Source organism: Rattus rattus, chromosome 2 (assembly GCF_011064425.1).
Source record: "Rattus rattus isolate New Zealand chromosome 2, Rrattus_CSIRO_v1, whole genome shotgun sequence".
NCBI classification, from domain to species: domain Eukaryota; kingdom Metazoa; phylum Chordata; class Mammalia; order Rodentia; family Muridae; genus Rattus; species Rattus rattus.
The window spans coordinates 99777129-99790620 of record NC_046155.1 but is presented as its reverse complement, the minus strand read 5'-3'; the positions used below and the strand labels follow the sequence as shown (position 1 = coordinate 99790620).

Below are 13492 nucleotides of genomic sequence, written 5' to 3'. Positions count from 1 at the left end.
TCATGTGGCTAGGACAGGATAGCACAAGGAGGCTCAGATAAAGCTTCTCTGTTGTCAACTTTACACCCTCAGACACCCCAGAATGGAGGATTAAACTCTGTGGCCACTGAATGGCGAGGGGTCCCAAAAGATTTTACAGGAAGCTGGCACCATCCAAAGGAATATTGGGGGCCTCTTCTCAACACAGTCACACTGCAAAGGCTGAGTCCACTAAGTGAAGGGGTCGGGGTCCTGGCTCCCCTTCCCCAAGGGTGGTCAAGAATGAACCAAATGCTCCCTGACACAAGGATGCTGAGGACAAGCCCTGAGCTGGGGTCTGCGTAAGCCTGGGGTCTGCCCGGGCGTCAGCTCCAAGCCTCCTTGGCTGCAGCCACACACACTCTTGTTTTCCCAGTGGGAGGGCAATAGTAAGCATTGCCTTCCCTGCCCAGGCCTTGCTTTGGTCTCCCCCACTGTCAGGGTGTACCACGTCTTGGTCATGGTTGATGTCTATCCACTCCTGGACGCTGGAAGCAGTTGATTCCAGACAACACAATCCCTAAATCTGCTTGCCCGTGGCCCTCAGGCATGGCCTGCAAGGCATCAGTGCTACCCTTACATGGAGCCCCATCTCCTTGAAGACACCCAGCATGATGTCAGAGCCTTCCAGGTTCTCATGGCAACAGCTACTCCCTCGTGTAGCACAGACCAGAGACCCCAGTATGGCCTGCTCGCACAGCACTGTCCCACACAGGGAAGATCCCATACCCAGAAAATCTCAAAAGAAAAAAATGGTTTTTTTCCCTTGACCCACACTCTTGAATGGAGCTTCAAGGAAAAGGATCCAGATCTTGGTGTCTATGTAGACCTATTCCTACCTGGAGGCAGGAGGATCGCCAAGAGGAACCCAGGGAGGGTCTGACTTTTGTGACATCTGCCATGTGTGTGCTAAGGAAACAGGAGTGGCTGCCATTGCAATGGAGCAAGCCTTACACGCAAGAGAAATTTCTGAAGCCACAGGCTGCAGTAGCTATCTCCCCATTTAAGAGATGAAAAAACTGAGGCTCAAAGAAAAACAATGACCTATCTGTGGTAGACCAGAGATTACCCAAACCTCTAGATCTCCCACCCTATCTGAGCATATTCAGCACCCAACTCCCATCTCCCACCCCAAGGGCTTAGAGAAATCAGTGTGTCCTTTGTTCTGATTGGCCAGCTCCTCAACCTGCCCTTTGCTTTGATTGGTGGATGCCTTAAGCTGTCCTTTACTCCTTTTGGTTGCTACTTGTCTGGCCTTTGTTCTGATTGATCAGTTTTCTGTAGCTTTTTAGGCCAAGGGCAGGAAAATGGCGGTGGGGGGTGGGGGTGGAGATGAGGTAAGATAACTTGGGGAGAGTTGGGGCACCAGCAAGGAGGGGTTCTCTATCCTTGGCCGAGTAAGTAGGATGCAGACTAGTGGAGTTGAGGCTCCAGGCCTGGCAGCCATCTCTCCATCTGCTTTGGAGTCTGACCTGCCCAAGAATGAGGTATTAGCTGCGGGAACCACTGAGGGAAACAGGCCACCTCAGATCTGGCACTCAGAGGAACCCGCCCAGCTCGCTCAAATGCCACTTGCACAAATGAACACCCTCCCTCCCCACCCCACCACCCGGGCCTGGGAGTAACCTCCACTACACCAGCTAGGGGAGGGGAGTTACACTTGAACCCTGCCTGGGCACTGGACAGAGCTGCAGCCTTGGGGGAGGGAGCAGCTGTGAATGGGAATTGGGGCAATTCCTGAAATGGAGGCACAGTGGGGAGTCAGCCTCAAACGGGGCTAGCACCTCAAGACTCTCAGAAGACAAGGGAGGAAAAACATAGCCATTTCTACCCACATATCTGTTTGTCTCCCCCTCAAACAACCACGGTGTGCCTCATATACAGGCTGTCAAGTATACACCTTAATTCACACCTCCATGTAGATGGCTCATGTATGCACACACAGAGAAATGCAGCCATACATCCAATCACACACACACACACACACACACACACACACACACACACACACACACACACATGGGGAGGGGGGATAGCACATGTGCACATACATAAGAGCCCTGGCTCAGGGTGGGTGGAGGCAGTCACATTTCCTGTCCTTGCAGCTTTTGTGAACAAACACCAGAGTAAATATCAGCATAACAACCAGGCAATTTCCCAGTCCCCAGGGGAGAACCTGTGGTGTATAGACAAGAGCGACGATTTCCAGTCCTGTCCCAGATTGACGACAGAAGCTCCATGCGGCCTTGAACACACCCCTTTCCTCTTCTGAACCTTGGTTTCCTCCTTAATGCAGAAGGGTCTTTCCACCCTGCTACATCTCTAATTCTGTGTTTTAATGGTCTAGCTTGATGAGGGCGAGCAGGTAGGTTGAAAAAAGTAGGCAAATGGTGGATGGGATGAATGGGATGGGATGGGTGGATGGATGGATGGATGGATGGATGGATGGATGGATGGATGGATGGATGGATGGACTGATGGGTGAATGGACAGATGGGTGGGTAGATGGATGGGTGGGTGGATGGATGGATGGACAGAGGGTGAGTGGGAGGATGGGTAGATGGGCAAGTGTGTGTAAAGATAGGTAGATAGACGACTATGTGGGAAAATGGGGAGATAGTGGGTATGTGAAGAGATGAGCAGATGAGAAACATCAGTGGATGAATGGATGATAGGTGGGTGGATAGGTAGGGAAAAGGGAAATGGGTGGGTGGGTGGAAAATGGGTGAAGAGATAGGAAAATGAATGGGAGGTGTGAATGGGCGGGCAGGTGGAGGTCAGTGGTAGTTTGTGGACAGTAGGTGGAAGGATGAACAGAGACCCTTTTGCTCTCTGCAGCCCCCCTTACCTGTGGTTTTCTACCTGCTGCTGTGGGCTGAGACCTCCATCAGCACTGCAAACAACACCATTCCTATGTCCTGGTCTTTCTACTGAGGTACCAAGAAAGGGGCTGCTGTTGGAACCAGGTTTTCTCTGAAACCTGGGCCTGAATCAGCATTTGTATGTTCGATCGGGGAGAACAGAGGGTCCAGACTTCTAACTCTTTCATAGAGCCTAAGATCATATGAAACCATAAACTTCGGTCTTCTCCCCTTTTGGGGCCATCTTTAGGGACAGATGGCCTTGAGTCAAGGGTCACTGACAGAAGATGCTGTCTCATTTCACATCTATAACCCTCCATGTCTTTCCTACCTCACACACCCGCCATCTGCTCTCCCTGCTGTTGGCACCTGGACTCCCTACAAGAAAGTAACAGCATTAAACTCCAGAGTAAGACCCAAACTGTACCCTGACACCATCTCTGCAGGCCCATCTTGCTGGCTCTGGGTCTCCTACTGGCCTGAGGTTAGGGGCTGTCCTCACAGACTAGAATCTGATATCCTCCCCCAAAGGGAGATTCCCCTGGAGCTCCTCTGCCTGCCTGCTTCTTTCCATCCCTCTGGGCCAGGCTCTTCTGGTCCCTCTGAGTGCTTCTCTGCCTCTCCCCACCATGCCCTAGTAGATGTCCATCTGTCACATACTTCTCTCCTGTCTTGCCATGTTGTTTCCACCTCCACATTCTGGCTCTTATCCGGGAAGGCTTCTCCACCCACCCTCCTTCTCCTTCCTGCATATTCCCTGCCCCCACCACTCCTGTCTCTCCTGCCCACTCCTCCCCCAGATCTCCAAGAAATCATCCTGAGAACATTGGGAGAGAACACCAACAAACCGAGTGCAGTCATGAATAGAGGCTCCAGAAAGTGGTCCCGGTAGGGAAAACCAGGAGTCTGGAGCAGCCGCCACCTGCCCCTCTTTGTCTCCGTCCTGGAGAATAGAGGGTACATCTATCTCCATGACCAGCGCATGCCTTCCCTCGCCAGAGCTCAATCACCAAGGCAGAAAACAGAGGAAGCCGAAGAAGGTGGCTCCTTTCCCTCCCCACCACCCACGCCTGCCACCTGCCCAAAGAGCTGCCTCTAGCAGACCTGTCACCTGAAAATGTTGCAAGAGCTGCCTGTGTGTGCTAACACTTGCATCCCCTGACCTCACCATGGCAAGGCTGAGCTGGGCCAGAGGCAAAAGGAAAGGAAAGAGGCTAGGTGATGTTGGGGCAGCTCAGATGCCAAGCAAGTCACCTCAAATGTCAATGCCCTGAATGACTCTGGCTATGGGGAAGGGAAGGTACCCTTCTCAGGCACTGATTGTGGTTGCAGATGTCTCTCAGTGGTTCCCAAACTTCGGCATTTCCCAGAGTTCCCCAGAGTTCTCTGGAGGGCTGTTGAAATACAAAATGCTGTCCTCACCCCCCAGAATTTCCAAATCGGCTAGTCTGGGAAGAATTGATGAATTTGCATCACTCAACCCCCACCCCCAATTTGCCTTTCACTCACCCCACTTCAGAGGCGCAGGGGTGGGTAAAGATCAGGGTGTAGGGGAGGTAGACCCTTGCCCCAGTTAGGGTAGCCCTGGGGACAAATGGATGCTACCCTACGTGGAAGACCCCCAAAGAGAAGAGATATAAGAGTGAGGAAGGAGAGAATGAGCTGTCGCCATAGTTGAGTTGGTGACAAAGGGGCACGTGGGAGGAGACACCTGCAGCTCAAGAGCCAAGCACTACAGGAAGGGCCTCCCTTGTCCTCCTCCTCTCTCCCCCAACCCCTTCATTTGCCCACCATGCCCTCTTGCCCCTTAGCCCACCACCCTTCGAAGACTCTGGCTTCAGTTGTTACTCCAACAGGGCCGCGTCTCCAGCCTCCGAGCCACACTGGAGACACGTGCACTGTAGAATACACCTGCGCCTGTCCTGGCGCCCCCCAGGGGAACCGCCACTCCCTGAGGGGGGCCCTTGGGCCCACTGTTGGCTTCTCTCATCCCACGCCATAGCCAGTTCCTCCTGGACTTCCCACTCTACCCTAACCAAGCTGAACTTCTATCCCATCCAGGTCTTCCCACTGTACTGACCCCTTTTAGAGCCATCCAGGGCCAAGTGTGGTGATACAGAGTGGGGAGAAGAAGCCGGGCGGGAAGATAGGGGTTGTTAGTCTTCTCAGTCTGACCTACTCTCCCGTCTAGATGGGAAGGATGGGAGAAATGGGAAGAGGAGGGAAGCAAGAGCCACGTATCAGGAGAAGGTGATGGCCTTGCCAGGAAGATTTAAGATCGTGTTGAGCTAGGCCAGGCTTTGACTTCTCCTCACCCTCCCCGTCTTCACTTGCCTCCTCCACACAGTAGGACCACTCTGTCCCCATAGCCCTCAGGTTTCTCACCAGCAAAGCCCAGCTCCCAAGCACACCACCACAGTCCACAGTCTCCTCACAATCACCCAGTCATCTTGGTTTCCTGTCCTCTCTAATCTTCCTGTCTCCCTGACCACAAGAGTTGAATTGAGCACAGTGGGACAGTCACTGGAGACTGGGGCAAGCAGCAGTGACTCAGAGTTGTGCCTGGGGAGATGTCTAGGCAGCAAGGAAGCTGAGTGCACTGTCCCCCTGGGTGTAGGAGAAAGAAGAGACCCAAGAGAACTGGTGCCCTGAGAAAGGGTCTCAGTGAACTGGCTGGCCTCCTGCCTGGTTCCTGAATTTCTGTGGCCCCACTCCTCATGTGGCCTTGAAGGTAGGACCAGAGCTTGACACAGGAAGCCCAGAAGCCTCCAAAAGTCAGACATAATGGCCCACTCAGGAGAAAAGAATGCCAAGTGACTAGTTGGACCAGTGTCAGAAAGGGACAAATGTCAAAGGAAATGATAGCCACCGAAATGGCCGGACAAGAGTGAGTAGGTGTGAGAGCCAGTGATGGTCTGCTCACCTCGGACCCTCCCATGATGGACGCTTCTTCCATCCCAGTGCTGTGTGTCATCCCCTTGCCACACTGCCCTCTCTGGCTCCCCCATCAGATCAGCAGTTTGGAAGGAAGAGGACTGGATCCTGTTTGTCCCGTAGCTCTTCTGACTCTTGGCATCGTCTATTCTCCAACAAGGGCCCAGAAATGTTGGAGACCTGTGAACTCCTGAGCAGAGAGGTGGACCCCCTGGAGGCCTCAGGCAGGGAGACAATGGTGGCCTCCTATCCCAAGTCTGTCATGATGAGAGTCTTAAACAGAGAACCTATGGAATGAGAGGATGCTTTTCCCTGAGAACTTTGACAGCATTTTCAAGGTATCTTGGGCAAGCCAGGAGACCTTCTGCTCCTCAGGATCCCAGTGGGAAAAGCCTAGGGCCCCAGGAAGAGCAGGTAAGCAGCATCTCCTATTCAAGAAAGTTGTCCTACATGGGACACTTGTCTCCACCCCAGTTCTCCTGGGAATTCCTATGGGACCAGCGTCTTTAGGCCTCAGATGTCATGGCATTGGACGCCCAGTTTGGTATGAGGTGTATGGAAAGCTAAAGGACTAAAATGACCAGTCAGCTTCTCCCCTCGAGGCATGGGCAAGGCCCTCTCTCCTGTGGCTTTGGACTTCTCAAGTCCTGCTCTGGCCAAGGGATAGTCTTGTCACCTCTCCACTGTTGGAATGGGCCTGGGTGGAGTTTCTTGTCTCCCACTCTTCCAGTGTCCCTTTCCCTGCTGTGCCCACAATAGATGATAAATTCTAAATGCCACTGACTTGACACAGGGTGACATATGGCTTGCAGAAGGGCAGGAAGGAAGGGCTGACCAGGGGTGCTGGGCAGAGAACTGGCTGCCCCATGGTACCTGCCTAGTGGTTGGTCCTGACTTTGTCTCCAGTCTCCCCAGGGACCTGTGTGTCTGTTCATCTTGGTGTGTCTCCTTTGTGTATGTTGACTCTGCAGCCTCACAGTTTCCTCCTCTGACTGTATTTGGCTCCATCCTCACAACTTGGCTTAGCCCAACTGCTCCCCAAATCCCAAGAGAATGGGAGTATGAGAAATACAGGGACAGAGACCAATTCAGAAACAGGGAAATACGTGAGAGCCAGACGGCTATCCTGGAGACAGAACTGGAGAGGCCGGGACCAGCCAGGGAAGACCCCCAACATACAAAGAAACCTTTTAAGGCTTGGCCCGAGAACCAAGGGAGGAGAGGTTCCCCTCCTCTACACTGACTCCTGCCCTTCCTTTCGCTTTCCCTGCCCCTGCTGGAATGTGTGAGCACTTTTATTGTTCCTAAAAATAGCCCTTCTTTACTGGGGGCTGGTGTGAGGAATCTTCTGGACAGGGTTCGTCTCAGGCACACCCCTGCCTTTGTGCTTCTCTCTGGGCTCCCTCGTCCTGGGTAGCACTTTGCTAAAACATAAATGTGTCCCATGAGTTCCCACCCCCTTGTGGACAGGCCCTGTTCCCTCAGATCCCTTTGGGGTCTGGGTTCCTATATTGGGAGCAGCTGTTGGCAAAGCTCCCATAGCAGCTCTAGAGGGGCATTGAGACCAGGACCCTGACATTTGGGTTCCTTCTCTACCCAGTCTCTTCAGACTCAGGCCTCTGCTCAGTGGGTGACTTTCACCCCTTAGCCTCTTTATCCCTCTCAGATTGGCACCCTCATTCCCCCATTTCCTACGCCCCAGCATCCTCTCTTCTCTTCTGACTTTTCAGGTCCAGCCCTCGTCTGGTCCTCCATGAACCCCAGTCTGGTTCCCTGGTTCTCATCTCTACCTCCTCTCTCCCTGCTTCTTACAGATAGCAGGGCAGGGGCTAGGCCTCAGGGACCTTGCACATCCCCCAGGTAACAGAGACTTGCTGGGGAGACCTTGTAGGCTCTGGGGCCCCATGTCTTGAGTCTGTATTCTCATGGCTCCTCTAGGTCCCCCCACAGCCTATTCTCATTTGTTCTGGGTCTCAGGTACCATTGTCTGTCTCAATCTCCAAGAGACACCTCCTCCCTACCTCCATTTGTCAGCTGAGAGAACCAATCCCCAGAGAGAAGTGCAGCAGAAACTGGCCAGGACCTTCGTCACTGTGTATTGATGTACAGGATCCCAGCTGGTGGGGCTCAAGGGACAAAAGCAGGCTCTTCATGCACTCACCCAGCCCCACCCAGCAGCAGGCTGGCATCCAAAGCTATTTATTTGCCTTTGGAGGGCCCAGAAGCTAGAGAACAAACATCCGGATTCTGCAGAAATTCTCTCATTCTCCCTCCTCAAATCCTCAGGGCCTGGGAGCTGGGGCCAGTACATACATGTGTGGTGCACACTCAGACACACACACACACACACACACACACACACACACACACACACACACGCTCCTACAGTTCCACACACACCAGGGCTGGGTAATTGTGAGCCAGGGGTCTCTGAAAGACAATGCCCTCCTCCCAGAGCCTCAGATCCTCTGAGTGATGCAAAACAAATTTTACTTTGCAATGGAGACTCCGAACAGCATTTGAGACACTTTTTCCATTGCGAAACTCTGGGTATATTTATCAGAACTGGCTTTTTTTTTCCTCACTCTTTGGGGAGCTGGGAGCTCTTACTTTACTGGTGACCTAAGCACATGCCATCCATATTGATGTGTCCCTAAGGACCGTCACATGACCAGGGCTGAATGCGTCCCTTGGGTCATGAGAGAAACATCCGTGGTGTGAAAGTATGTGGTCTGTGCTTCTGTGGAAGACTGTAGAAGAGCAAAGTGCATGTATCCGTGTATTTCCTGTGTCCATGTGGCCATAGGCATTCATGAGTGCCCAGGCAGGTATGAATAAGGTCATTAAGGTTGACTGAGTCTGGTCTGGTGTCTAAATGAGCAAATGAGTCTGTAGGAGAGTGTTGGCATCTCCAGAGTCAGATTCTCCTCAACATTCACTGTTCACCTCCTTCACAGCCTTCCTGAGATCAGGACCCACCTCTCTGCCCCAGCACATGCTGCGCATGCTCAACAAGCCTTTAAAAACAACAAACAACCAAACAATCTTCCTGGTTTCAGTGGTCAATCAGCAAATAATACCTTCCCCAGAGGTAGAATCAACCAAGTTTTGCCTCAATAGACTTCAGGTACCTGGGACTGGGACCACCTTTGGGCAGGTTGAGAAAGGCAAGTCTGAATGAGGAGAGAGGGCCCAGGTCCAGTCTCAGCTCCTCTGCAGTGCTTGTCTAAGAGTTACTACGTATGGCTAAGATGCACCGGCCTTGGAGATAGCAAACGAATTGCAGATCCCTTTCCTCCTGTCCCACCTCCAGGGCAGCCTGGGACTAGAAGAACTCTGACTCTGGAATTAGCATATCACATTTCAGATGACATTTCCTAACTTCTAGGACTCTTCTGCTTTGACCCACCATTGAATCCTCCACCTCCATGGCCCAGGAGGAATACCCTACAGGAGCCATGAGGGGCGCAAACTGCAGCTGAGATACTGGGCCCAGTTCACCTAGCCTGGGGCTCTGAGACCCCCTTAACCCAACTCTCATGGTTGTACCAGGAAACAGGCCCAGAGTCAGGCAGAAACTCAACCAGGGATGTAGGTTGGGGGGATCTTGTATCATAGCCTCTAACTGGACTTTGAGTGATCCAAGCTTTGGACTCTGTTGACTCCTGAAAGAACCTGAGGGAATGATTAGGTCTTGGGACAGGCAGCGGACACCTATATCCTAAGCCGGCCTATTTGAGCCCCCTACCCTTCCCCACTTTCCCCAGCAGGCCCAGATCCCCTACTGGTGTGATTAACCAAATTATGTTTTTTTTTCCTTCCATGAGCAAATTGCATCGGTCTTAATTGAATGAGGCCTCAGAAACCTGTGCTGGAGGCTCATGGGCTGGTGAGTACAGCAGGAGTCTGGGAGAAAGGAATGCAGGAACAAATAGAAGTATCCACACTGAGCCAGGGACAGGAGAAAGTGAACAGGGAAGGACAAAAGGGCTGAGGGCATGGGAGCATAGCTCTCACCGTGGGTGCTCCCATCAGCTAAATGCCTGGGCGTCCGGAGTTGAGGGGGAAGCACCCCAAGAGGCAGAACCTTCACCCAATATGGAGACTGCTTCCTATAATCCCACCAACAGCTTTATGTGGTGCTTGGGGAAACTGAGGCTCAACAAATAAAATGATGAGCTTCAGTCAAAACCTATGGCACTGCCCTTGGTCGGCTCGATCAGCTGCTGAAGCCTCCTTCTACCAGGGTGAGGCGGCCTCCCCTGCGCATCCTTCCCGGGTATCTGGAGCAGGGAGGGCTCCTCACACCTGGTCACAGACACTATTTCTATCCCAGTTGAGAATGTCTCTTGTCCACTCTACCATGTCCATCCCCCCTCTCCGATGTCTGCAAGTATGATTGGGACCGACCCTAGACACAGTTACTCACAAAGCATCTTCAGTCCCTCTCACTCCCACACAGAGTTATGCCCGGTTCCACACACATCGCCCCAAGATATCACACATGGACACAATCACTGTGCCCTTCTCACAGCAGGCCCCGCACAGCCGATGACACGGGGTCTCTCCAGTGTCCACGGTGTCCCACCTTGGCTGTCACGCAGTGATTCATTCCTGTCACCTCCACTCGAGATGTCACACGTTCTCTGAATCGCACATCACATCGGGCCAGTGTCGCACCCTGTCACAGCACTAGGTAAGGCTTCCATGCTGGCTCTGTGTGACATTGTTTCATTTCGATGCCACCTCAGGGCCTCTCACCCTCCCCCCCAATAAATAAATAAATAAAGAAAGAAAGAAAGAAAGAAAGAAAGAAAGAAAGAAAGGAAGGAAGGAAGGAATAAATAATGTGATTTGAAAGTAGCAAGTGGAACACCGGGTAGAAAGGTTGAAGAAGGGAAGACAGCATCCAAGATAAATGAAATAAAATAAAAATGTTTCAGTTAAAACAACCCAAAGAGTGAGAGGAAAATACTTGCAAATCTTGTATCTAATGAAGGTTTAACACCTGAGGAAATCCTATGACCCAAGAGCCACCAAGGCAAACAATCAGACCTAAAGCACAAACAATGGACCTGAGTAGACCTTCCCTTAGAGAAGACACACACAAGACACACAGAGAGGGTGGCCGTGTGGAAGGACGTGCAACATCTCTAATCATTTAGAAAGAAAATCAAAGCCACAGCGAGAGGCCACGTCACACTCATTTCTGGGAAATCCAGAAAACAGCACGGGCTGGCTAAGGTGTGGAGAGACAAACCCTTATACACTGCGGGTAGAACTGGAAATGATGCAGATGCTCGAGTCACGGCATGGCCGCTTCTGAATCCAGTAACAACTCAAACACAGTCAAGCGAGCTGTGGAACTCCAGGACTCAGCGGGCCGAGGCAAGAAGACCATGCATGCAAGGCCATTCTGGGACAAATGGCAAAACCAACAGGCCTGCGAACAGGCTGGTGCTTGCCGCCGACCCGGAGTTGATTCCTGGCATCCACATGGCAGAGGAGAGAGCTGACTCCTGGGAGCTGCCTTCTGACCTCCACATGCGTGCCAGGGTGGACATGCACACACACTAAATAAAAGGTAATTAATTTTTTAAGAAACTAAAATAAAAAAAGAAAAACCTATAAGAATAAAATGTGGATTATTACCGTGTGATCCAACAAGAGTGATTATTGATATATACCCGAGATCACTGAGGGCAGAGTACTGATGGGCTCTTTACACACCGTGTTCAGAGGTGCCATGTCCACAACAGCTAACAGTGGAAATGACACGAGTGGCCATGGGTGGGCAAACACATGGGCAAGAATGTGTGCACTGGATTCAGCTGGCCATGAGAGGAAGGCCATGAGAGTTGTCCCGTGTCCCAACAAGATGGACCTCTAGGATAGTAGGTTCAGTGACAGAAAGTCAGTCCTCAAAAGACAATCACTGCATGACTCCGATAAGACGATAAGACGAGGCCCCTAGAGACTAGAAAGTAAGAAGGAGCTTGTCAGGGGCTGGGGCGGGCAGAAGGCTTTTTAAAGGTAGATTTTGTTTGGGAGATGAAGAGTTTGGAGCTTGGTTCAGAAACAATGAGAACAATTTTGTTTGTGTTGCTTGTTTGTTTTTTTGTTTTTGTTTGCTTGTTTGGTTGGTTGGTTTTGTTTGTTTGGTTGGTTTTTGAGACAGGGTTTTTCTGGGCAGCTCTGACTGCCCTGGAACTTGCTCTGCAGCCCATGCTGGCCTCAAACACGGAGATTTGCCTCCCCCCATTGTGAATGTATTTAAGGACAGAAAACTCTCCTGTGTATGTTTTAGTTTTTCAACTTAACCAAAGAGAACTGAAAACAAAAATGAAGAGAGGCCACAAAGTTAATGACAGCAAATGTGAACAGCACAGGGCTGAGCGGTGGCCGGTGTCGAGCCCGGGTGACTGGATAGCGTTCTGTGTTCTTTTTTATGGCATTGCGCTTAAAGCATTTTGATTTGGTGGCAGGTACAGTGGTGAATACATGTAATCCCAGCACTCAGGGGGAAGAGGCAGGGACAGGCGAATCCATGTAAGTTTGAGGCCAGCCTGGTCTACATAGTAAGATCCTGTCTCAAAAAAGAGTAAGATAGAAAGAAAGTTCCACAATAAAAACGTCTCATCTTCCTTGACCCCCACTCTGTCTAGCAACCCCATCCCTCCTCTGCATAGCCCAGTGTCAGTGTTCATGCCTGAATGCAGAATCTTCATGGAAGCCAGAGGTTAGCCTCAGGTGTCTTCATCAACCACTCTCCACATTAGCTCTTTCAACAGGGCCTCTCATTGACCGTGGCCCTCATTCCGCCTGGTGAGTGGGCTCCAGCGTTTCTCCTGTCCCTGCCTCCCCGGGACTAGCATCACGGGTGCAGGCTGCTGTGCATTTTTTTCCAGCGTGGAAGGATCAAATGTAGCTCCTCACACTGGGCAAGCATTTTACCAGCTAAGCTGTCTCACCAGCCCACTTCAGGGCCTCTTATTAGCCTCTCACAGCTGCACGATGGCACATTAGCCTCTGCCTTCTCTCTCACCTTCAAAGTCATCAACAACTTCAATCATTTCAGCCTCCAACCCTCTCAAAGGCCTGTTCAGTTCTCAGGAGGCTCCCACGGGCCTGCCCAGCTCCCTGCTGTGCCACTCGACTCACCACGCTGCACGCAGCCCTCAGAGGCAGCTTTCCAACTGCCTCTGGTACTGTGCTACTTCCCTGCTTCCTCCCACAACACAGTCACACTCGCCGTCACGGGTTCACATTTCATTTTGTCATAGCCGCTTCACATCACCTGTGCAACACCAGCCTCAGGGCTGTGTGCATCGTAACCATTTTCACACACTCAATGTCACCTCCTGTTGTATCCTTGTTCACACATTTGGCTTTACCACGTCACAACCTTGGGGCACACGCTGGGTCTCACAGGTCAATGTCAAGACACCCGAGCCACAAGCTCATGACCACACTTATTACCACACAGTGTCACTTCATGTTTATGCATCTGATTCTCACGGCATCACACCTGTTATGTGACCATCATTATCCTCAGGGTCACACACGAGGCCCGTACAAAAGTCTCACACACTTAGTAGCTCAGAGTGTCACACAACCAGTATTCAGTAACTCATTCGCTGTCTACACAGGATCCCATAATCACCGTCATATACTTAGTA

General features: G+C 51.6%; 1 protein-coding gene across 4 annotated transcripts in view; it reads right to left on the bottom strand.

The window, feature by feature from the left end:
• Pde2a (phosphodiesterase 2A) overlaps positions 1–13492 on the bottom strand; it is a 91908-nt gene that overhangs the window by 31503 nt on the left and 46913 nt on the right. The window lies entirely within an intron of this gene.